This window comes from Anser anser (assembly GCF_964211835.1).
Source record: "Anser anser genome assembly, chromosome: 1".
Classification (NCBI taxonomy): domain Eukaryota; kingdom Metazoa; phylum Chordata; class Aves; order Anseriformes; family Anatidae; genus Anser; species Anser anser.
In genome coordinates this window covers 196762806-196786991 of record NC_139720.1, presented here as the reverse complement: position 1 = coordinate 196786991, position 24186 = coordinate 196762806, and the positions used below count along the sequence as shown (strand labels likewise).

The window sequence follows — 24186 nt, the reverse complement described above, 5'->3', positions numbered from 1 at the left end:
ATTTCTGGATTGCTACAAAGTTATTTTTGAATTTAAACAAGAGACTATTTTTAAGTGTTCATATTCTGTGCCAGGCAGTTTGACAAAGGTAATGATGTTTCAGGTAAATTTTTTTTTTTCTCTTAGTATTTGTGTTTGAATGTATGGCCTACCACTGCATAATTAACATGAAATTTTGATATTTTAAATTCAAGTATCCCACACTAATCCTCCTCTTAAACTAGCTTAACAATCCTAAAAGGAATTTTAGGCATTAAGAATTAAACATGTAACATAAATATTAAATTTTTATGATTTCTGTCAAAATTTTAAACTAGTCTTAAACCAGATAGAGACTATTTATTTATTTATTTTAAATAAGCTTTTAAAATAGTTGAAGAATCACAAGAGGAACATAATATTTAATATTTAAATAAAAATGTTAATATTTAAATGCTGAAATATATTTCCTATTGTTAAGGACAAAAAATAGAGCTGTACTAAAATAAAATAAAAAAGTAACATATAAAGAAATGAATAGCCCCTATTCTAAATAGCCCACTGTAGCTGAATTTTTATTTAAACAATAAAAAAAACATTAAAATGATATTGCACATAACTGTATTAACTTGCATTTAATTTTTAAATCCTTATTAATTGTTGTTGGACACTTCTTACTTTGTAACTTTGAGCTTTTTATCAGCTGTGTTTACAGCCTCTCCTCAAACTGAAAACTATCCAAAATATCTCACTTGGAAAGCAAATTATTCGGCAGCAGCAGTAACACAGAGAAATGCTGTCTTAGATTTTAATTTTATTGTGATTATTGAAAAATATTAAGTTTCTGATATTTGGATTTAGCTAAGTAATACAGAAAAAGTAATTTGAATTGATCATTATTTCTGCCTTTTTTTTTGTTAGTTGTTTATTTTCTTTGCTTGTTTGTTTGTTTTCTGACCCTATGTGCTACATTAATCAAAATGTGTTTGGATTTGCAGAACTTTTGCTAGACAATGTCATCAGAAGGAGATTTATCATGAGAGAGCCAGCATGTCATTCTTTCTTTTTTTCCCTCATTAGTGTACATTTTCTGAAGCATAAGACCCTCTTTTTTTTCATGTCTTCTAGCTCATGAGCAGATCAGCCAAAATGCACAGGTAAGAAAAATCCAACAAAGATATTTTAAAATAATATGTTTTCAAGCATATGAATTAAGTCCTTGTATTTTGGCAGTTTTTGTTGACTTCAAACAAATTCATTAGAAGCCCTGACGGCAGCTGTATATGTAAAAAGAAAGATCTACAATATATTTTTATTACATATTACAACCCTTTGTGTTGTCAAATTCCTCGGAATTCTTTGGAGTAATTACGTTTCAGTGCATTACACAATACATCCCAGGTAGTATATTCAGATATTCTCCTGTTCTGCAGCACCAAAACTTGAAATTAAATAGAAATTAAGGGAAACTCCCCATGGATGAAGACCTGACAGAAGGTGGCTTTATAGGAACCAAGTGTCACTTTCAGCATCACGGTGCTTCTCTGGTGGACCCCTGCAAGCTACCCTTGGTTCTGGCAGTCTCTGATGTCGGTGGAGGTAGCTGGGGCAGGTTCAGAGCCGAGTTCCAGCAGAGACCCCCTTTCTGCAGGGGACCTTGACCCTTGTGACAGCTCCAGCCTGGCCATTGGTTGGTGGATCCCAGATTCCTGCAATGGACCTTCCATGCCTAAGCTATCCCGCTAGTGAAAAGCTGCCCAGAGATATAGGGCGTGGAGTCTCTTTCTCACCAACTCCAAGCAAATAGATAATGATCATACTGAAAATAAACTTTCTTGGTTGTTTGTGTGAATGGTGTTCTCTGGATTATTCTGCAAATGCCTTTTTTTTAATGTGAAACATGGAATAATTTCTCATTATTTTCTGACCAGGAGAAAAAAGCAGTGTACTAAGAGTGATCCAAGCTGTTATTGTTTACAAATGATTGCCCAGAAAGAAGATGACTGAAATAAAACAAGTTATCTCAGAAGCAGAGAGGAAAAGATGACAATATATAATAATGGAAAAAAAAATAATAATAAAAAAAACCCCAAACAACTGCACATACATAGTTAATACGCCCAATAAAGTTAACATACAGTGAGGGAAAAGAAATGCAATCCTTTGATCTTTTAATAGATAGACTTTGTGTTCAGAGAAATTTGAATAGTTAAAAGATAATATTTCCTAATTAGCTCTTTCTTTAGCACTTGTTAAGAAGATCTAAGATTTCTGTCTTAGGGAATATAACCCAGTGAGATTCACATGGCTGATAGCCCTCGCTGTGTTACTTGATTGCCTTCTGCCCTTGAGTGATGCTGCAGTGAAGTCTATGCATTATGCTCCCACTTGGAAGCCAAACCTTGCAGATGCCAGAGAAAACTCTCAGTGATGTTTCTTTTTTCTTAGAAGGTTTTTTTTTTTTTTTATGGAATATTTTGCCTCAGCAAGTAAACAATGAAGATTTAAAGCAAAGGATGGCAAATGGGAATCATGCTGTTGGTAACAACAGGATGGTCATGCATGTGCTAAGCAGGGAACATGCCACATTCCTCTTGAATTGTCCCCACTTGACTTGAATTGTCCTAAGAGGAAATGGTCTGTACAGTCAGAAAAAGACCCTGAGTAAGAGTTTTGAAAACATTTTTCCCCTATTATTTTTCTCCTATTACTTCTTCCTCTAGACAAGCAAGCCACAGTAGTTTTGAAAACAAATGAAAAATGGTTGCACATATTATTTAGCAGAGATATTTCTGCCACCTTTAAAGTAAATCTCATTTTTATGTTCACTTATATATATAGAAAGGAAATCAGTAGTCTTAACTAAAAAATGCTTTGGAAAGCAATAGTGCATGGCATCCTCTACTGCAGGTAGAGGATGAGCCTTATTGAGCCTAAGCTAGACTTTCAGGGTAATTCTGTGCATTAGAGTGGATCTTTGCAGAAAGAAACTCCTCTCCATCCCACCCTCATCCAGAGGGCCTGTCACTCTCTGCTGAATATAAAGGGAGTTCAACCTGCCAGCTTAGACCAGATGCCTAACTTCTAGGTAGCTAAAGCTAAGTGAGATAGTCCCACGGATAGTAGGCGGAATAAATATGTCTGTGATATAGATGCTGAAGTTCTACAGCGAGGTAGAAGCAAGTAGAGTGGGCTTGTGTAGGCAAGTATATCATTTATTCCAGATGGTGTTTTGCTTCAGTAAAAGCTGCAGACTCTCTTAAAGACTCTTCTGTGTCCCTCAACATAAAATCTGAACAATTTGTAACTGATGTATTCGTAAAATTTATGAGACATCGCTAGCAGAAGAATGTATGGTCAATGTCATCAAGTACTTGTCTTGGCAGGGCAGAAGATGAAGGAGGAGAAATTGGTGTGGCTGCATTAATAGTGAGAGGACTCAGAAATAGCAAGCTGCAACACAGGAACGCAGCTGGGGAGCCCCTGAAGGAAGCAGTTAACTGTACTAACTGGCCGCGAATGCAGCTGCGTCTGGGGCCAGTTGATACTCAAGAACAACCTCTAGTGAACACACAGAACGTTCTGGAGAAAAACTAAGCGTTTTGAACACAGACTTTCTGTAGAAAGCATTCCATCAACGCCTACGATAATTCGACTCAAAAGTGTGCATTTGTAGAAGGTGCCTGGGGAGCTTTTTAATTTGTTTTTCTCTTTAGACAGAATTCTTTACCCAAAACCATAAACAAGGAGTTTAAGAAGGCAGAAACAGAACTAGAACATGCACGCACATGGATACACACATACACACACACACACACACACACACACACACACACACACAGGCATTTGGCCAGATAACGTGATGTACCTAAGTCTAGGTGTGCCCAATCATGATTCCAAAATACAGTGTGCAGAAAAATCATCTGGTTTGGAAATAATCTCAAATGCAAATTTTGACTGAATTTTTCTAAACAGCCTTAGCTGTAACAAGAACTTACCTGGCTGTGATATGAATATTTCTGCTGAAATCAGAGGTGCTCGCTGACCTGTATGTTATACGTCACTTCACTTCTTTCACTTCTTTTGCTTCAGTTTCTTTGCCCTTTTTTTATTTTAATTTTTTAATTTATTTATTTTTTCCCCTTAGGCCCTTAGACTCCAGGTTAACCCTTGGATTAGACTTTATCTTGGCCATTGATTCTAGTATTAGCGTAATAGAGAATATAAGTAATGAGGCAATTTAATTTATGTGTGAAATTACGTAATTGCAGACCTACACGATTCAACTACTTTAGATTTTGTTTATTATTTAAATGTGAATAGAACTTTAATTATCATATTATCACATTTTCTTTTTTGAAAGAATCATCAGTAGAGATTCCTACTCTTATTTCTGACAAATAAGGAATGAGTATGACTTGACTTCCTTACCCCCAAAAACACATTGTGAAGAATATTCTCTGCAGTGTGATGTTCCTAATGAGTTGCATGTGTCTTCTGGCTGCCTCTACCAATGTGACTGTTGAAAACACTGGGTTATGTCCTTTTCCTGGCTCATTCAAAAGGAAGTAAAACAGAACATTAAAGGTCCATGGTGCTGTAGTGTGGTTTTATTTGTCCTAGGAATTATATATCGTGTACCACTGTGAAGAGATATTGCTCTGTTCTTTTAAAAGAAAAGAAGGGGGAAAAAAAAAAAAAAAGCAGGGATGACTCCACTGTATGACTAATAGCAGAGTTCTGAGGAGATACTTCAAACTCAATTTATAAAAGCTTTGCAGCTCAAATGGTGACATAAAAGTTGAAAAAGATAAAAGAACCAGTATTTTAAATGGAAATAAAAGAAGAGGTGCCTTTGATACATATAAAAGAATAACAGCAATTTCTGAAACACAATAATTCTAACCAAGTAAATGTAGTTTAATGGCTATGGATAATAACAGATAGCATGCAGCTACGGAGCTAGTCATATTAAATCGATCAAAATAACCCCCTAACAGTCACCTCTGTGTGTGATAACCAGAAGGTAAATAGAATTAAAGATTTGAATAAGGTTAAAGAAAAAGAGGAGACAAAAGAACATTAATGATGAAGTAAAACAATAAAAGCTAAATATGATGAGAAGGGTTGCCTTGGCCATGTTTTACATATTGGCCTTTTCAGTGAGTAAGGTTAAAAAAAAAAAAAAAAAAAAAGAAAGAATGCAGTAATAACATTTGGTAGCCTTACCTCATAGGTAAGTTGTGGAGATTCATTAAGCAATTTTCCTATGGTAGCTGAAGATTGAAAGTACTGTGCAAGCACAAATTTTATACCACTGATAGAGCTGCTCATATAAAACTACTATAACCAAGAAGAAATAAAACCACATGATATTACAGAAAAGGGGAAGATGAGATTTAAGAAAAAAAGAAAAATGGGAAAAGAGGAAAAGCAGATGACAAGGGTTAAATAAATAAATAATAAAAAAGAGCTTTAAGTAGAATATAAAGAAGAAAAAAAAATGTCATACAAAAAATATAAGGAAGGAAAAAAGGAAGAGGTACTAATGTCACAGTCTGAGATTTATTCACTGAACTGAGGTGTCCCAGTCAGGATCCTAAGCTGGAATCCAGTCAGCCAAGCTTGCAGCCTTAAATTATCAGTCACCCACTGAAGCAGTCCTTCTGAAATAAATGAGCGAGCTGTCTAACTGTGAACAGACAGGAGTAAATGCCTCTTCTAGAGGAAGAGCCAATCTGCCAAGGTCCATTTAAGATTTCTGCTGAAGCTTCATGCTTGAGGTGGGGGGCTGCTTTCCCTCATAGTTTCCTAATTTAGCATGTCAATGAAGTGTCTGTAGCCTAAAGGCTTCAAGTCTGCAGCCTGAAATTAAATAATGTAGTTACTTTCCTCTTAAATAATTAAATTAACAAACTGTGCAGGTGCAGTGTGCAAACAAAACATTTACTGTTTTCCCCAGCGTTGGTGCCCTGCTTCCAGGAAAATGAAATCATGCCATGTGAGTGTGTGAGTGGTTTTGTTGCCAGTGTATGAAGTCCAGCATGAGATAAAGTAGTACTAGGATGTTATTAAAGATTTTTGGTTCTAGTCATTGTGGTCCACATCTAAACAACACAGACTAAATAATACAAGAGCTAAAGAGGTATGGTGCTTGCATTTCTATATTCTTGCAAAAGAGAAGGCAAAGGGACAATTCCACTAGCTGTCTATTAATAATCTGAACTGCTATGCACCACCAAAGGAGGGACTTCTGCCCGTACAAAATCTGCTTGAACTCAGATCCACCAGTGAGGGAACATGGAGGAAAACTATGTGAACCAGCACAACTCTGCAACTCTGCAGACCAAAACACAGAGGTTGTGTGATGAATGTACTTGTACTCCAAGCAAAACAGAGCACAAATGATTAAGCCTTCATGGGTTTCCTCATTTCCAAATAATTACTTATTTTCTTAAATTGATTTATCCTGGTATGGACTCATGTTGGCAAGTCCTCATTAAATCCCTGTGTATGTTAGCTAAATCTCCACAGACAACAGAACTCTTCTGTTTGACTGTTTCTGCAGCATGTTCCCATAAAAAGAATGCATGAGATTGTTAATGTGACAGTCCTTCGAGGCAAAGTCTATTTCATCAGTCGAGAAGAAATCTTTGTGGAATACTACTAGAAGAGATGAATGCATTTCAATTTTACGAGACTTTCATTATGAAAGGAATTTGAATAATTTAATCTGAAAGCATGTTCTCAAGTGATTTTTTTAAATAGTTTTTAATTTTTTTTGCCTTTTAGTGTTGATTGTACCCTGTGAGAAGTCTGAAAATAATTTTTCCCTACAGACTTTTTTCCCATATGACAAATTTTATTTCTTTTCCTCCTGTTGTTTCAATGCAGTTGAAGTGATTATGATGACTTTTATTTAATCACAATATCTCAAACTTATGTGCATAGCACCTTATGTTGCCAAAATTCATTTTCTCTGAGAACAACCAAAATAAAAGCATCATTTTAGTGATAGCTGGTTGCCATGACTCCTACAGGAGAATCATGAAAAAAATTGTCTCCAGTGTTTACACAAATAGTGCCCACTATTAGTATTGCTTTAGGCTAAAGGAGGTAAGAGAGGAGTTTGTCTCCCTTGTAACCATCTGGAAACACCATGTTTAATGTCTTTGGCTTAACATGACAGCAGTAGATTTCTGGCTGTACTATAGCACTAACACATTCAGTGAGGAACAGATAATGTGATATTATTGTGCTTTTCTTGTCAATTAAGCCCAAGGTTTACTCGGGATCATCCAGCAGCCAATACTCTGCGATGATGAACGCTGAAAAAAATATTATTCACCCCAGTTCAGTCTCTGAGGAATCTGTGCAACAGTTGCTGAGACTGATTTTATACTGTAACATATTCAACAACAACAATATTTTCTGTTGCTGTTTTTCCCTTCCCTTCCCTTCCCTTCCCTTCCCTTCCCTTCCCTTCCCTTCCCTTCCCTTCCCTTCCCTTCCCTTCCCTTCCCTTCCCTTCCCTTCCCTTCCCTTCCCTTCCCTTCCCTTCCCTTCCCTTCCCTTCCCTTCCCTTCCCTTCCCTTCCCTTCCCTTCCCTTCCCTTCCCTTCCCTTCCCTTCCCTTCCCTTCCCTTCCCTTCCCATTTCTCCTTCCACCTCCCCTTTCCCCATTTTCATTAATTTTCTTGGTAAAGAATTTATATTTCATGTCGGATATGTGTTTTCATCTGCTCCAGAGTGATGAGATGAGCTACACCTCTTCTGTTGAGTCCCAGTGAAGGAATTGCTGAAAGTTTTTGAGAGCCCATCGGAGAAGGCTGTAGTGGGAGAGGCTCCAGGACAGACAAAGGGATCTGAGTAGACAAAAAAAAACAAGAAAGGGACAGTGTAACTTCTGAATGCTACAGTGCTGCCTTGTTAGTTTAGCAGTCTATGGAACAAGTAGTTTAATGTCTTCTAGTGAGAAAAAAAAAAGGTAGTCTTGACAGATAGACCAGTTATAAGACTTCAAACTGTATCCACAAATTGGCATCTGGGAAGCCAGTAAAATAGAAATTATTGCAGCAACAATTGCACCTAGTGCCTAGATGTGCTGGATTAACGATCCTCCCTCAGTGAATACTTGAAATGGATATCAGACCTAATAATTTTCTCAGTCTGCACAGAGAATATGGATTAAATTTTGGGTGCTGTGAAATTCTGAAAAGTCAGAGGTGTGGTGGTCTTACACCTGTAGGTTGCTTCACACCACTACATCGCTCTCTCACTTCCCTTCCTCGGAAGGCCAGTGGGAAAAAATGATGGAAAAGGGATCAAGAGTTGAGATAAGGACAAAGAGGACACTCACCAGTTGTTGTCATGGGCTCACCAGACTCAGTGTAGCAAGATTAATGTAATTTATTGCTTACTTCTAACAGACTAGAGCAGTGTGAAACTAAAAGTAAACTAAAAACACCTTCCCCCCATCCAACCTCTTCCACCTCCTCCCCCCCAGGCAGTGCACGGGAATGGGGAATGGGGGCTGCGGTCAGTCCCTGACGCTTCGTCTCCGCCGCTCCTTCACGGTCCCTCCCTGCCCCTGCTCCCCGTGGGGTCCCTCCCACGGGATGCCGTCCTTCCCGAACTGAGCCTGGGGGGCTGCCCACAGGCTGCAGCTCTTCCAGAACTGCTCCCACATGGCTCCGTACCACGGGGTCCATCCCCCAGGAGCAAACTGCTCCAGCACGGGTCCCCCACGGGCGGCAGCTCCCCCCAGACCCCTGCTCCTGCGTGGGCTCCTCTCCACGGGCTGCAGCTCCGGCCCGGGGCCTGCTCCTGCGGGGGCTCTCCATGGGCCGCAGCCTCCTCCAGGCCACATCCACCTGCTCCACCGGGGGCTCCTCCACGGGCTGCAGCGTGGAGATCTGCTCCGTGTGGGACCCGTGGGCTGCAGGGGGACAGCCTGCTCCACCAGGGGCCTCTCCACGGGCCGCAGGGGAACTTGTGCTGCGTGCCTGGAGCACCTCCTGCCCTCCTGCTGCACTCACCTTGGGGGCTGCAGGGCTGCTTCTCTCTCAGCTCTCACCCCTCTCTCCCAGCTGCTGTAGCACAGCAGATTTCCCCTTCCTTCAATCTGCTCTCCCAGAGGCCCACCCAGCATCACTCATGGCGCAGCTCTGGCCAGCAGTGGATCCCTTTTGGAGCCGTCTGGAGCTGGCTCTGATCTGACCTGGGGCAGCTGCTGGGCTCTGCTCACAGAGGCCACCCCTGCAGCCCACTCCTACAAAGACCTTGTCATGTAAACCCAGTACAAGAAGTTTTAAAAGTGAGTTGGATTTCGGAAAATTCATGTCATTCAACAATAACTGGAAACCACTTCCACATTTTAAAACAAATTTGTCTTGGAAAAAAAAAAAAAAAAAAAGTATTTTTCCTCACAGAACTCACAAGTATGTATATAACTTTTCACAAGGAACCCGTTTCTTCGTTATAGGCAAAGACAGATGAGACAGCTCTTTAATTATTTTAATGCATTCAGTAGATCTCTCACTATTAGAGCCATTAGAGCAATGTAAATAGCATAGGAGTTTATCATTAATTATAATGTACTTCAGACCTGGGGACCCAAGATCATAACACTGCCACTTTTTAACAACATTCGACCAGAGGTGTATTTGTAGCTTGAAAATATTTCCATCCCAGCTTACTTTGATTTAATAAATTTATACATTTATGCAGTGTGCCATAGAATGTGTTAATCCACAGAGTCTGTTCCAAGTCTCTTAATTATTCAATTTTATTGTTAATGTCTGAAATCTGCATAAATTCATCTTGCAGTATAAATTTACAGCATTTGGTAATGCCCTTAGAATTTCTTCTGATCTGTAAATGTTTTCAGCTAGAAGAAACCTTGGCAATCTCTTTCTTTAAATCAAGACTTAAAAATGAGCTTCATTAAAATGAAAGTTTTCAAGGATTTATGTCCTGCAGGTTTCCTTTTTGCAACATCCATAGCTCTTAGGACAATGCTTTATATTCAGATCTATGCCCATGGGTTTTGGTTTGCGAATGTTGCAACCTTGATCGCCCCATTATGGTCTCAGTGATAGACCTTTTTGCCCTAAGAGAAATTACGCTGTGGAAATGGCTCAGAAGTACACAGAATAATTGCTAAGGCTGATGAAGTATGACACCAAAACCCCACAAGTCAAGGCTTTTTATCAGAGGCTCTCATGCCTTAGAGAGAGCAACAAAGAAGACAGTGTGTTAAGCAGCTTTGCTAGCTTCCCAGAAACTTTCCCTTAGAGACTTAGAAGCCATTTTACCTCAGGTACAAGAGGTCAGTTTTCCAATTGTCAGTACCCTCATCTATGCTATTTGATTTACTCCTGAGCCTGTTACCTCTTTCTTTCTTCATACTTGAATGGAAGTTCTAAATAAATAAATAAATAAATAAATAAATGTAATAAAAAAAAAAAAAAGGAGTGGGAGAGAAAAGAAAGAACTAAGTACAGATCTGTTGCTCACCCTCCCAAACTGTATCTAATGGCTTTGCATTCTTGGCTTTCTGTTCTGGTTTCTTATGTCATATTTGTCCTCCAATACCAGCAACTCCTACATATACAATTGTGTCCCATAGGACATACTCAGTTTGTCAAGTTTCTCCCTTGTCTAAGTTTTTGTTGGATTTCTTACCTTTGTCTGCAATATCGATAAGACAAGAAGGTAAAAGCCAATGGCTATAGTAGTAATTTCGAAGATGATTTTGACATAAAGCCCATGAAATTTCAGCCAGCTTAAGTGAAAGTTTTACAAAAAGACAAAAGTGGGGATTACAAAAAAAAAAAAAAAATGGTTCTGACAATCTTTTTTTCTCATGGTTTCTGCATTATACCTGTGATTTTCTGTGGATTTACATTATCTTCTCTGGAGACTTGCAGCCATAGAAGGAGAAGAGTCCACCTGATGTCTTCCTTCCTTCCAGTACAGTTCCTAATCCCCATTTTTGCCATTCTGGGACATCATTCTTCAGTATGGAAAGAAAGAAACAATATTATGAAGAACACAAAACCCTTCACTTCTTTGTGTATTGCAATTACTTTGTTCTGTGTTTTTCTCCTTCCCCTTCTTCCATGTGTCCTATATCTCTTCTTACCTTTAGATTTGATCCTGACAAAAGAGGCAACAGAAAAAATAATAATAATAATAAAAATAAAAAATGAAGTGACTTCTGCCACCTTCTGCTGCTGTGAAATAATTGTCTACAGGAGGGAAAGGAAAAAAATACCTGCAAGAGAATTTATTGGTAAGGGAGTCTTCCCGAACCTTTCTTCTACTTTAGACAAAAAAACTTTTACCCATTAAGGTGCCAGCTCTCTACCCTAGGTTTATGGAGCCCAAAATGAAAAGGTTTTAAGAAGATAGAAATTATTATTTTCTATTATTTTTCTTGGAGTTATTCTTCTCTCACTGAAATAGGCCAACTCATTCCTGACTGGATAGACTGCAACAATTGCAGATTTGAAGAACTTCTAAAATCACTTTCCCAAGTGTAAGCCAACATCAAGATAACATGTTTTCAAGTTAATTACAGTATCAAAGAGTTTCCCTACATGACTCTGTTATGCTGTTTTCCAGATGGGAGGGAATTCTCTGAAATCTCTGTTCTTTTTGTGCCACTAATCTTGCCTCATGACTCAGAGACTGGAAGCCATAAATAACGTTGATAATCCGCTGTACTCTCTTTTCAGTCTTAGCAGTGCCTGTCCTCTAATGAAACACGTTATATGCTTTGTAGAAGAGATCCCATGATTATTTTTGCTACTAAGCCTTCACTGTATGCTTACTTACATTGCAAGTCATTTTTCTGATTTATATCATAGAATAGGATTTAGAAATCCTGAGTTTGCATGTGTTATATGATCTGTGTATAATAAAAAGTCTAATTTTCAGAATCCACAGAATATTTCTCATGCAAATCTAGCTTGTTTCTCTGTGAAAGACATAAGGAATACATGGCTCTATCTGTGGCACCTAACTGCAGGGTTAAATACATGAACTCACAAGTAGCTATCTAAGTTGCCCCTATAGTCAAGAAAGATCTGTGTAAACACGGGTCCTTATTGCCATCTAAGATACCAAAGGACAGCAAAGATACCTATAAATGGCTGGCAGATGGGACACAAGATTTGAAGGAGGCTTGAAGCCTTAGACGTAGCAGCTGGAAACTGGGTAAGATACTTACACTGACAACACTGAAACAATCTTAGTGAAATCACAGACACTTATTCCTTGTATAGGCACCTACTATTAAACCTTAACCTGACTTACTCCCCTGAGTAAGGGGATTGCTATCTGCATTCAGCTTTGTCTCTGTTCAGTCATTTCAGTGCTATTTCAGAAGGCTGGTCTCTAGCTTCCACTGAAGAAAGGCATGGATCCCATTGTTCATGTGTCATATCTGTCAGCTCTTTGAAGATGTCTCAGGTATCCTAGATGTATTTCAGATATCCATGTATGACAATGGAGTCAAGCCCTTTGAGTGTGTGTGGTAGTGATGTGTACTCTGTTGGTACAATGGAATTGCTTTAACATCTGTAGGAGACAAAAGGATGTTTGCTGCTCTATTAAGCGTCTTGTGGAGAATAATTAAGCAAATGGTAAGCTTTGTGTGTGTTAGTTAAAAATTAAATTTACGGTGACTGTGCATATAGTGTTGTACATTACAGTGCAAACCAGCTCTTCTGATTAATATGCTCAAAAGATAATTATCATCTGTGCATTTTCTATGTGGCTATGATGTATAGACCTCAGTCAAGATGACAAAACATTTTGTGTGCCTACACAAATATGCTGGGAGTACCTATTCTCTGCCTTTTGTTAAGATCCAGGAGTAAATACACACTGAACATGCATGCACACACATGCACACACACATACACAGAGATTCAGATGCACACACATTAGCACGTTAGTAACATCCAGCTGGGTATGGATTAAACACTATTTTACTTCTTTAATTCAATAATGTTTTATGTATCTTCTTTTTTTGTAATTCATATTGTGTAAAGGAGCAACTGTGTAAACAACAGACAGAAGTAACTTTCGCTTCACATGGAGATTGATAAATAATAGCACACATTTTTAGAAACATGTGCTAAAGGAGGGAGTCCATTACATCCTCAGTTCATTCTGGGATGAATAAAAAATAAATAAATAAAATAAAAAAATAAAAAAAAAAGAAAGAAACTTTTTTGGGGTAAAAAAAAAAGACTAAGGAAGAAAAACATTAACTTTCTGCACTAGCTGGTGAGATGCTCATAAAAAATTCTAACTATCTATTGACCCTATGCTCTCAGAGCTGCAGATAGTCTGTACATAATAAAATTGCACTATAAAAGCTATTTTTGTTATGAAAAAACTCTTTATGTATGCATAAATAATTTAAATTACTAGCTCTATCTTAGGATAATGAATATTCATATCTTCAGTAGCACTAAAGCTGGACAAAGTGGAAATATCTATATGGTTTCATAAAATACACAGTCAAAGGATATCTATCAAAATATATCATCCAAAGGATTTTTTAAGTTCTTTTAGGTCATGGAAGAAGTTCAGCTCTGTGAACCTAAAGTGGATGGAGTCTCATAAACGGGAGCTATATAAGATCTTGAAGGAACCTAAGTAAGACAAGTATCATTCAAGAAAGCCGGATACAAATCTCCACCAGAGCGATGTTCATCTAAGCTTATTTAGTCTGTTTTAGGGTATGGTTTCTATTCTAAGGTTGTATGGCTTTACTCTTTCTTCTTGGCAAAAGACAAATTGCCAAGATGAATAACTGATTTTTTGCCTGGAGCTGCCTATAGACACTGTACTCTGCTGCAGACATTGCCATTGCAAGTCATTCTGTGCCATTGCAAGGGTGTCAGAGTGACACGATATTTAAGGAACGTCAAAACAGAATTATACCCAGAAGGGCTGGTCACTGAGTCCCTGTCTAGATTGAATGGCTGGGGCACCCCACAGTGAGTCCCTGAGTCCTGGTCTCCTCCACATACTGTCCCTATAGGGATCACAGCTGATGAATGTGCCCACAAGAATTTCGAATGCATGGGTGTCCGGCTCACAGCTAACTTCTGTCTGGATGAGGGATAGGACTTAGGCAGGGGATATTCCTTAGGACCTGGTCCTGGTTCTCCTGCAACAGATCACTGGCAGCCCAGCAGTCCTTGAGGCTTTTACACTGATCTGTACATAGGTAAGGAACTAGCCTTTCCCAAGCTACCAATATTGCATAATTTGCAAGCAAACGGATCCTATTCTGTTAGGTACAAGATACTACCATGGAGGTTACGAGTATATCTTTGTCAAAAGAGGGTTCACCAATAATGTCCCTTACTTTCAGGGAAGATCCATATCTTCAAAACTTCAAAAGAGAACCCACATTCACTGAGTAAAATATGGTTGTAAATTTGTAAGGGATATCTCTTTCTATTACTTGCTTTAGAATAAAACAGGCTACTGCTCCTCCGCTTTTAGAAAACGTGGGTTACTATGCAGAGAGTTCAGCTGATTTGCTATATGGATTATATTGATTCTGCACCTTTAACAAGCTGGCTTAATTTGACGAGGGATAAATAGTCTAATTAATTAGTGACTGTTCCTATCCATAAAACTAAAAGATTGGTTTCAGATCACCAGAGACTTCAGTGCTTTGGAAGGACTTACACAGAATTTAAGTACTAATGTGCTGTTTCAACTCTCTACAACTCAGGGTGTCTTAGTCCGAGTAGGTAGAAGTGTATCTTTAGAAGTGCGAGAAGTGTCTCAGGGCAAAGACCTCTGACACCTCACCTTTACAAAATGCAAAAAAGCCAATGGGAAAGGGCCCAGAACCTGAGACCTCTCCTCCCTGTGGAGCTGTCCCCATAAGTGGAACACAAAGGCAGGTTCCTCCTCTGGTGTGTTTTTTCTCTAGTCTCACACATTTGTGTCCACGAGGAAGCCTGGTGAGATCATGGACAAAGAGTGGCCCCATGTCCTCTGCTGAGAATATGATCATTTTAGATGTTTAACTGTACTACTCCCTTAAAATAAAGAAACAGTTCTCCACCAATGTTTCCTCAAAACTGATATATTGCTTCAGAAAATTTTTGGTTGAGATGAACTGAAATTTTGCAGAAAAAATAAAAAAAAATGTTTTGCTGTAAGTTTCTCATCTTGCTCTAATAGCAATATTGTATAAAGTACAAAACTACAGGACAAATGCCTGCTACAGGAAGATTAATATCTATGTATACTCTCCAGCTCTTGGTCCAATGTAGCTTTACATGTCTTGGAAATCAGATTTCCTACAGTTGTCTTTGAGATTGCTCCTGCCTTGCAGACCTCAGTCATTTTCAGCTCCTCATTTTAAAATTTATCTTTTCTTAATTTCATCCCATTACTTAATTTGTAACCATTCCATAGGTTCATAGCTGATGGTTAGAATGTCAATGTAATATCATGCTGATAAGATTGACAGTATCAGGGCACATTCCTCCTTTCTGAATGTCTTCCTCTACCCTTTGTAAAAATTAATTTATGGCTGATTGGGGTTGTCAGGCGCTGCATCAATGCCACACAGCTACATCATATTCTGACTCCTGGCCGGCTTGGCTTATTAAAGCTTTTTAAAAACTTGGCATCAGCCTGTATTGGGGCTGTGAACTGCCCTGTTGTAGCAAAACAATCTTTCTGTCAATTCTGTTGATTTTAGAATGAGACTGGTCTGATCAGACCTTTCACATATGGAGGTGCACAGCTGGTTCTGTTGCTTTCAAATGCATCCAGAAATATGCCCACTGGGGCTTCATGGAGCTGAAGGGAAAATGTTATCTCACGAAACAATTTTCCCTTCTGAGGTGATATATCAGCTAGTAGTGACAGCTCTGTAGAAACAAGTCAGGTAAAATATGCTACAAAGATTTTCAGCATATTCATATTTAATTACGGTGGAGCTTAAATACTGCATCCTTTGAAAAAGGAATAACAACTGAGGAATGAATGAATTCACCTTGTTTGTGAACCTTTGAAAGGAATTTGCTGCGGACTGATAAAAGAAGCTTAACCAATATTTTAGTTACTGCAAATGCTTTTCCACTTTCTACTCTGAACGCATGACAGATGATGCCGGATCTGCTCCCTGCTGCATTAATTGCAGGATTATGATTTAAGCACAGTAGTTTTATTTTCTACCGTTATGGTCACAGTGTAGGCTGGGGTGATTTTCCAAGGGAATAGATAAATGTGTGAGTGTGTGTACATGTACTGGCATGATGTGGGGATGATAAGGTTGTCTCTTGTACATCCTAATTTACTAACATCTCAGTTTTAACTAATGTATTTCAGCCACTCAAGATCAGAATCTTTGTTCCACGCTTGGAAACTGAGTCTTGGCATGCAGATGAATGCTAAGTAGATGTGAAAAAGGTATTTAAAAAGGAGAAAGAGAAAGAGAAGGGGAAAACGAGAAAAGGAAAGGGAAGGGGAAAGAGAGAAAAGGAAGGGAAAGGGGAAGGGGAAGGGGAAGGGGAAGGGGAAGGGGAAGGGGAAGGGGAAGGGGAAGGGGAAGGGGAAGGGGAAGGGGAAGGGGAAGGGAAGGGGAAGGGGAAGGGGAAGGGGAAGGGGGAGGAGAAGGGAAGGGGAAGGGGAAGGGGAAGGGGGAGGAGAAGGGGAAGGGGGAGGGGAAGGGGAAGGGGAAAAATATACCTTACATTTCTTGAGCAGAAGGATCTGCTGTCCATAATGTGCCTTTGTGAAGCGCCTACTAGTGGTTCTGTGTATAATGAGAGACAGGAACATGACCAAAGATGCTCTTTGTTTCCATAGAGAAAGGAAAAGGAATTTCTGGGCAGTTTTTCTGTGATTCTTGAACTTACACTGAAAGATCTTCAACTCAAGTCATTGAAAGGCATGCCTGTATATATATATGTATATTATATATATATATGTATTATGTTATATATATATAATCTACAAGTACTACTAAGTACTACTTGAGGAAGTAAATACTTTACCTTTCCTCACACTGCTTTTTCCACTAGTGCTTTGCTGTTTTGAGATGTTGGATAATAAAACTGTATATAAGATACACAGTGTGTGCATATCATGGATTTTGTTTATTTATTTATTTATTTATTTTATTCCTTTTGCTATTTGAATATAAAGACAATTTCCATAAATGACTGCAGACTCATGGTATTTCTGTTCTTCCATTAAACAGAGAAGATGTGAGGAAAGCTTTGACCCTCCATTTGAAATGCTCTACATACACTTCTGCAAATGTTGATTTTTTTATTATTATTTTTTATTTTTTTCTCTGAACCATTAAAATGCAGTTGCTAGACAGATATGGATAATCACACTGGGGTCTTATTGTTGTCTTAATTTAGGAGTAAAATTAAACTCCCATTTGATTAGTGATTCTGAGCATCTGTGATTTGAAAAATTGCTAATATGATTCTCAACTTCACCATCTCTGCTGGTACAGTATGGGCACACAGTTTTCATAGTACCCCTGGTGTCACTGTTATGCTCTAACATATGGATATTTTTATTTTTTTATTTATTTAAATTTCATAAGATAAAAGATATTTATTCCAAGGTATATGTGTGTGGGGATACCTATTACTGTTTAAATCCTTTAAAAAAGAAAATATTGTCTTTCAGTACGTTGAAGGAATATTAGTAAAAGTTATACTACAACGCAGTAAATATGCATGTTACAAAGACAAACTTGAATTCCACCTCATAACTAGGACCCCATCCTAGGTTTTAGTTTACACATACTTTAAGCAATTTCCCCTGAAGGAGAAGATTCTCATTGTTTAACTCCTGCAGGATGAATGGCTTGCTTTAGTGTGGTTTGACAGATCCCACACTCAAATTCTTATTTGTAGCAGTGCAAGAAATGTTTTGAAGTCTAATACGGAGGTGGCAGGTAGACATTAATGAACTCAGATACCGCTATTTCAGAGAAGCATGACAGCTTAGACTACTTGCTTTCCATAGGAAGGTCTTCTTCATAAAGCCAGGACCAGCCTAGCTCACCTTTCTCAGACACATATTTTGCCTTCCTGCTTGGCCTTCTAGAGACATTTATCCTTCATGTTGATGTTGCTAGCTCATCTTTGTAAGCAAAAGACCAGGAGAGGAGAACCGGACTTTAGACAGGAGTTGCCTAGAAGAGACTGGAGTGGAAAGGCACCTTTTTCAGGCACTCTGGCATCCCAGAACTTGCATAGAATAACAAGTTTCTTCTTGTTCTTGGAACTCTCCTTTTTGGTGTTTCAGGGCAGATTTAAGAGACTGAGGAGTTTCTTTTTCATGTGGATGACAGATGGATAGTGGCAAACAGGTTGTAATGGAAAAAAAGACATGACAAATGAGGCAGCCAACTTTGTTCTCTGCAACTCTCCTTAGCATCTAAAAAGCATAGTAATTCAGAGACAGACTGTAATGTAGTTCCTATTATAACAGCAGAGAAGGTACATAACAAAGCTATGGATCTGACTGGAAGGGGACAATTCCACTTCATGGCAAGTTTTGAGGTTTCACAACAAAAGGAATAAAGCTTACAAGGTCAAGATCTCTATCCTCTGTTTAAACTTTGTTTGTCTATCTATTACCTTCCTGATAGCTTCTGAGATATTAGGCCACTTTCAAGCAAACCCAACAGAACAGTTAGGGTATTGGAACAGCTACATTACACCATGTTGAGCTGGATGAAACAGTATTGCAGTTAACAACAGTTAATGCATAGTTTTTCAAAAGGTCAAATTGTTTTGCACCTGCTGCATACAGCACTTGCACACATTTGAACCGGTGAAAAGAACTTTTGCCTCTTGCTTCATTGCAGAGGCAGAAAGGAAACAAATTAGGAAACAAAGGATGCAAGCTCATAGCAACCCAAGCTGCATTAATTTGCATTTCTTGAAAATACTTGTTTCCTGTGCATTAAAATGAAAAATGAAATCTTTCAGTTTGGGAACACATGAATGCACAAGTGTCATGTGTATGTTCCACGCAAAAGAAGAGCTGTACTGGATGAGATCTAACATTTGGTTAGCACTAGTGAGGTTAGTACTCTGTTTCCAGTAGTAGCCAGTGGCAGCTACCTAAGGAAGGATACAGGGAAGGGGCAGGATAACGACTGATAGTTATTGATAGTGATGCAGTGATAGTACCCCAGAGCTCTCTTACTTCCTCCAAAAGCTGATGGTTCCCAGGTGACATCAAGGGGATCTTGACATTTAGCAGCCCTTGGTGGATTTCTCTCTTTGCTTTGTCCATTTGCGTCTTGATCTAATACAGAAGTGTGCATCCACATCATGCAACAGAGGTTCACAGGGTAACCATGCATTTTATGAAAAAGTGTGTTTTTTTTTTTTATTTATTTTGAATCTGCCACCTGCTGGCTTCAATTGATGTCTCCTAGTTCTTGTATTGAAGGGTCCTATAAACAATGATTCCCTATCAGATTTTCCAGTTTACTCATTATTTTCCAGATATTCTGGCATCATTTTGGAAGTTTTCTCTTCTCTGTCTGTAGACATCCAGTACTTGGATGAAGACCATTTCATACCTTTCATCACTGTGTGTATTTTCCAGTGTTGCTTTACTGTTTTGGGGTTGTTTTGAACAAGAACTATGTAAAAGCTGTACAATGAAAGAACACCATGAAATATTCATTTGTTGTTTGTTCTTTCATTTTGACTTTGTTCTATTTCTTATTTAGTTCTTGGCAAATTTGTAATATAAATATCTTTCTCCCCTGCCCTGGCTTTGTATGGGTTACTCATATGCATATACTATGGAGACAGTCTTTCTCACTCTGGAAAACCTTTTCTAATAGACATTATGTTTAATCAAAAGATAATTTGGAAAAAAATGTCCCAGTCAGTTCTATTTTTGAAAAGTTTGAAGAACACAATTCAGGGAATGCAAGTTCATTAGATTCCAGGGGTTCTTTGGTTCTAATTCACTTTTTATGGATATGTGATTTTGCACAGGGAGTGGTGAGTCTGTCTTTTCTGTGTGACTGCCCTTCTCAGTCTTGCTTCCTCTACTCATCTGTACCTACACAGTGAAGAACACAGTCATTCTTTCTTTGTGGTAGACAAATTTATTTTATGCTTTAGACTTTGGCAATAGCCTCTATGGCAGAATTTTGTCTAACCCAGTGTTCAGTGCTATATCTTAAAATTACTTATAGAAGAATGTAAATTTAGACAAAGCTCAAAACAAATGTTTGATTCTGTAAGTAAATACATAGACTCAGCTATGTTGTTTGGAAATTCCTTCATGAATTCTTTAGTCAGCTGTTAGGAAATGGTACCATACCATAGCTATCCAGTATGGATGAATCAACTAAAACAACAAGCTGCAACAGTGCTGCCAATATATAAAATGCTAGCATTTATTTCTAAACACAACTGAACAGTAACATATACATTTATTTTAGAAACTTTTTTTTTTCCCCACATGAATGTCAATGCTGAGTTTTAATTTTACTCAGAGAACAGCCATGATGAGAGGTTAATTAAATTCTATGGACAGTGGATTGCAACTCCAGTTTATTTTGACTGGCAAGCTACAAAATAGTCGAATTAGAAAAATGCTGACTAAAATTTAGACAAGTGCCAACTCCACATTAAAGTTTTAGATGTAAAAACTTGCTTAGTAAAGCTGGGGAAGGACAAATAAAACTCTTTTTACAAGATGCATCCTTCTTATTGCTCTCTAAATAACAATTTTGCATAGTTCACCATTGTGTCGTTTTAAAGAATTAACATTTAAAGCATAAGAAAATGTTTTGCTTTCAGAATGAGGTACATTTCTTTCCTCAGTGCTTGCAGAGAACAACAGATTTTTTATAAATTATTTACAAACCATTTATGAGCCGGGATTTGCAAGCCTCAAAGCAGTGAGTTATAAAATATCATTGAACAAATTCTTTTACATCCTTCTGTTATTTTCACACTACTGCATAGTACAGACAGACCAGTGCAGGGTGTTTTGTTTTTCATAATGCCCTTTAGGTCTTATGAATTTGACCTAACTTCAGAATAAAAATGTCAAGGGGTCACTGAAAAAAAAATGCAAATGATGATTCTTTTGCCCCTCTCACCTTATCTGTACATTTATGCACTGGCTAGATATATCTGGAAGGCTGCTGTTGATACAAAATAAACAGCGTATTCTTAAAAAAAAAAAATAATAAAAAAATAAAGTGCTGATTTTAATTTCAGGATGGATTGCATTCTGATAAAATGTACAAAAAGCTCTTTTCTCTTGAGCCACCATTATGTTCCAAGAGTGTAATAAGGGCATGCAACTGGTTATTATTCCCTGTAGTGAGGAGATAGTCTGCAAAACATATATCACTATTTGAGCTCCATCTGCACACTCTGCAAATCTCAAAAGCATTTTTCAGAGCCACTAAACCAGCACTAAGAAGGTATTCTGACACAGCATGAGTGGTGTCTGCTCATTACCTCTGAACATTGTCATGTAAGTGTTAAAACAACAGCAAAAATTGTACTAATATCCAGGTTGCCATCAAAAAATCAACTAACATATCATGGAAACATTAAAAACCTTAGACTGGAAGGAATCTCTGTGTCCTTCAAACTCCCATTCAAGGTTTTCTTTTTAAATTAGATATAGCTGATGAGACATTGGGCAAGTTTTGAACATCTCCAAGGATGGAGATTCCCAGACTTCTCTTGGAACACTGTTCTAGCACTTGAGCAATCTTATTGTGCATACTTTTTCCATAAGTACATTTTTTTTATTTTGTTATAAAGTCCAAGAGTTGTCTCTGCCATTAATTCTCCTCCACCCCACCCCCACCATCTGTTTTGTTCACAGAGCTTAAGAAACCTAATAAACCAAACAAACCCACTTTCCTCACCTTTTCCTTATTGCATGGAGACAACAGACTCCAGGTCCCAAGTTATCTTCTCAGTTCATTGTTCCCTCTGCTCTACTGGGACATTCAAAACTGGACACAACATTCCAGACCTGGTCTCACAAGTGCCAAATATAAGTGAATAATAACTTTCCTTGTCCTGCTGGTTGCACTCTAGACAATACAGTGCCAGATGTGGTTGGCCTTCATTGGTTGTAGGGAACACTGCTGTCTCATGTTCAACATACTCTCTGCCAGGACTGCTGACTCATTTTCTTTGGAGCTGCTTCTTAGCCAATAAGTCTTCATCCTGAAATTGGTATTTGAACTTAAGTTCCTGTCAGCCCCATCTTTCATCCTTGAGGGCCCTCTGAGAGGCAACCCTCCCACCATTCCTCGTTGTCTGGTGTTTGCAAATGTGCTGAGAATGTGCTACATCCCATTGTCCACCCTGTCAGTGAAGGTGTTATACAATACCAGCCCTTAGAAATTCCAGTCATTACTGGTAACCAGTTGGTATGTGAACCATTGACCACTAAAAACCCTTTAAACCATGGTCCGATATTTTTTGCCTAATTTGTAAGTTACACATGTAGTCCATATTTTGACAGGCTGACTACAGGGTTACTATGACAGAACATAGTATGACTATGCAGAAGTAGTATTAGACAATGAAAATGCAATAGATTTTCTTCTATTCTTGCCCATTACACACTTCCAGAGGAATGAAATCTTGTCTCATATAACCTGAAAATATAGTAGCTTTATGCCTAACCGTAATCTATACACACACAAATGCAGAAATAATTATTCTAATAAATCTATCCTTCATTAATAAGTGATGAAGGTTGCTTTTATGGTACATCTGATATAACTCTTTAATGAAAGGAAATACAACCATCCCCGTCCCACCACCTCCTTATGACTTTCTTGCCAGTAAACTGTTCTGAAAACATTATATGGCACTGCTTGTAAACAGAAGGACTTACAGAATGAATGAGGCAGTTATGAACTAATACAAATGGACTTGCATTTCCTTGCTTTTCTTGTTGTTGTTATTTTTTAACCATCTATTCCACAGGCAATTAAAGATCCTATATTCATTTGTAAATCCTATAGAAATGCTGCACAAACTCATTCAGAAAAGGTAGACACTGGAGAAAAATAAATAAAATAAATTAAAATAAAATAAAATAAAATAAAAATCCAAATAACCTAGAAGTGCCTAAAGGCCGTTCCTCACCACTCTAGGAAGGATTTGGTTTTTTTTATTATTATTTTTTTTTCCTTTTTTTTTTCTTTCTTTGTTCTAAAATACCAATTTTCCGTTGGGAAAACTGTCAAAGTTATTTCATAATCAAACATCTCTACATCTCCAAGTTTCCCCTGGTTTTTATCCACCATTTAGTTTTTCACAATTCAATTTTCTTGTTACTAGGTCTACCACGTGAATCACACTGGGAAAAGGGCTCCTCTTTAGAAACATACCTAGAGATGTCCATATGTCAAAAACATCATCTGGCTAAGCTGATGTTAGACTGAACATTATTTAGAATCATAGAATTGTTTGGGTTGGAAGGGACCTTAAAGATCATTTAATTCCAAGCCCCTGGCCATGGGCAGGGACACCTCCCACTAGGTAAGGATCCCTAAAACCCCAACCAGCCTAGCCTTGAACAATTCCAGGAATGGGGCATCCACAACATCTCTGGGCAACCTGCTCCAGTGCCTCACCACCCTCATAGTCAAGAACGTTTTCCTAATGTCTCCCAGCTTTCTTGTAAGCTCCCTTTAGGTACTGGAAGGCCGCTATAATGTCTCCCTGGAGCATTCCCTTCTCAAGGCTGAATGACTCCAGCCCTCTCAGCCTTTCTTCATAGGAGAGGTGCTCCAGCTCTTTGATCATCCTCATGACCCTCCTCTGGACTCACTCCATGTCTTTCTTATGGTAGGGAGCCCAGAGCTGAATGCATTACTCTAGGTGAGGTCTCACAAGAGTGGAGTAGAGGGACAGAATTACCTCCCTTGACCTGCTGGCCACACTTCTTTTGATGCAGCCCAGGCTGGAAGCATACATTGATAGCTCATGTTGAGTTTTTCATCCACCCACACCCCCAGGTCCTTCTCCTCAGGGCTGCACCCAGCCTGTATTTGTGCTTGGGATTGCCCCAACCCAGGTGTAAGTCCTTGCACTTGGCCTTGTTGAACCTCATCAGGTTCACATGGGCCCACCTCTCAAGCCTGTCCAGGTCTCTCTGGATG

The 24186-nt window shown here is 38.5% G+C and overlaps 1 protein-coding gene and 1 long non-coding RNA gene across 2 annotated transcripts in view; one reads left to right on the top strand and one right to left on the bottom strand.

The window, feature by feature from the left end:
* LOC310892852 (uncharacterized protein) overlaps positions 1–24186 on the top strand; it is a 228173-nt gene that overhangs the window by 50256 nt on the left and 153731 nt on the right. The gene's annotated exons all lie outside the window — the stretch shown is intronic.
* Positions 6702–22306, bottom strand: LOC310892802. Its single transcript, XR_014578463.1, has 4 exons — positions 21928–22306; positions 10864–10995; positions 7747–7843; positions 6702–7307 (listed from the first exon to the last, which is right to left on the bottom strand). It is a non-coding gene; the product is annotated as an uncharacterized lncRNA (long non-coding RNA).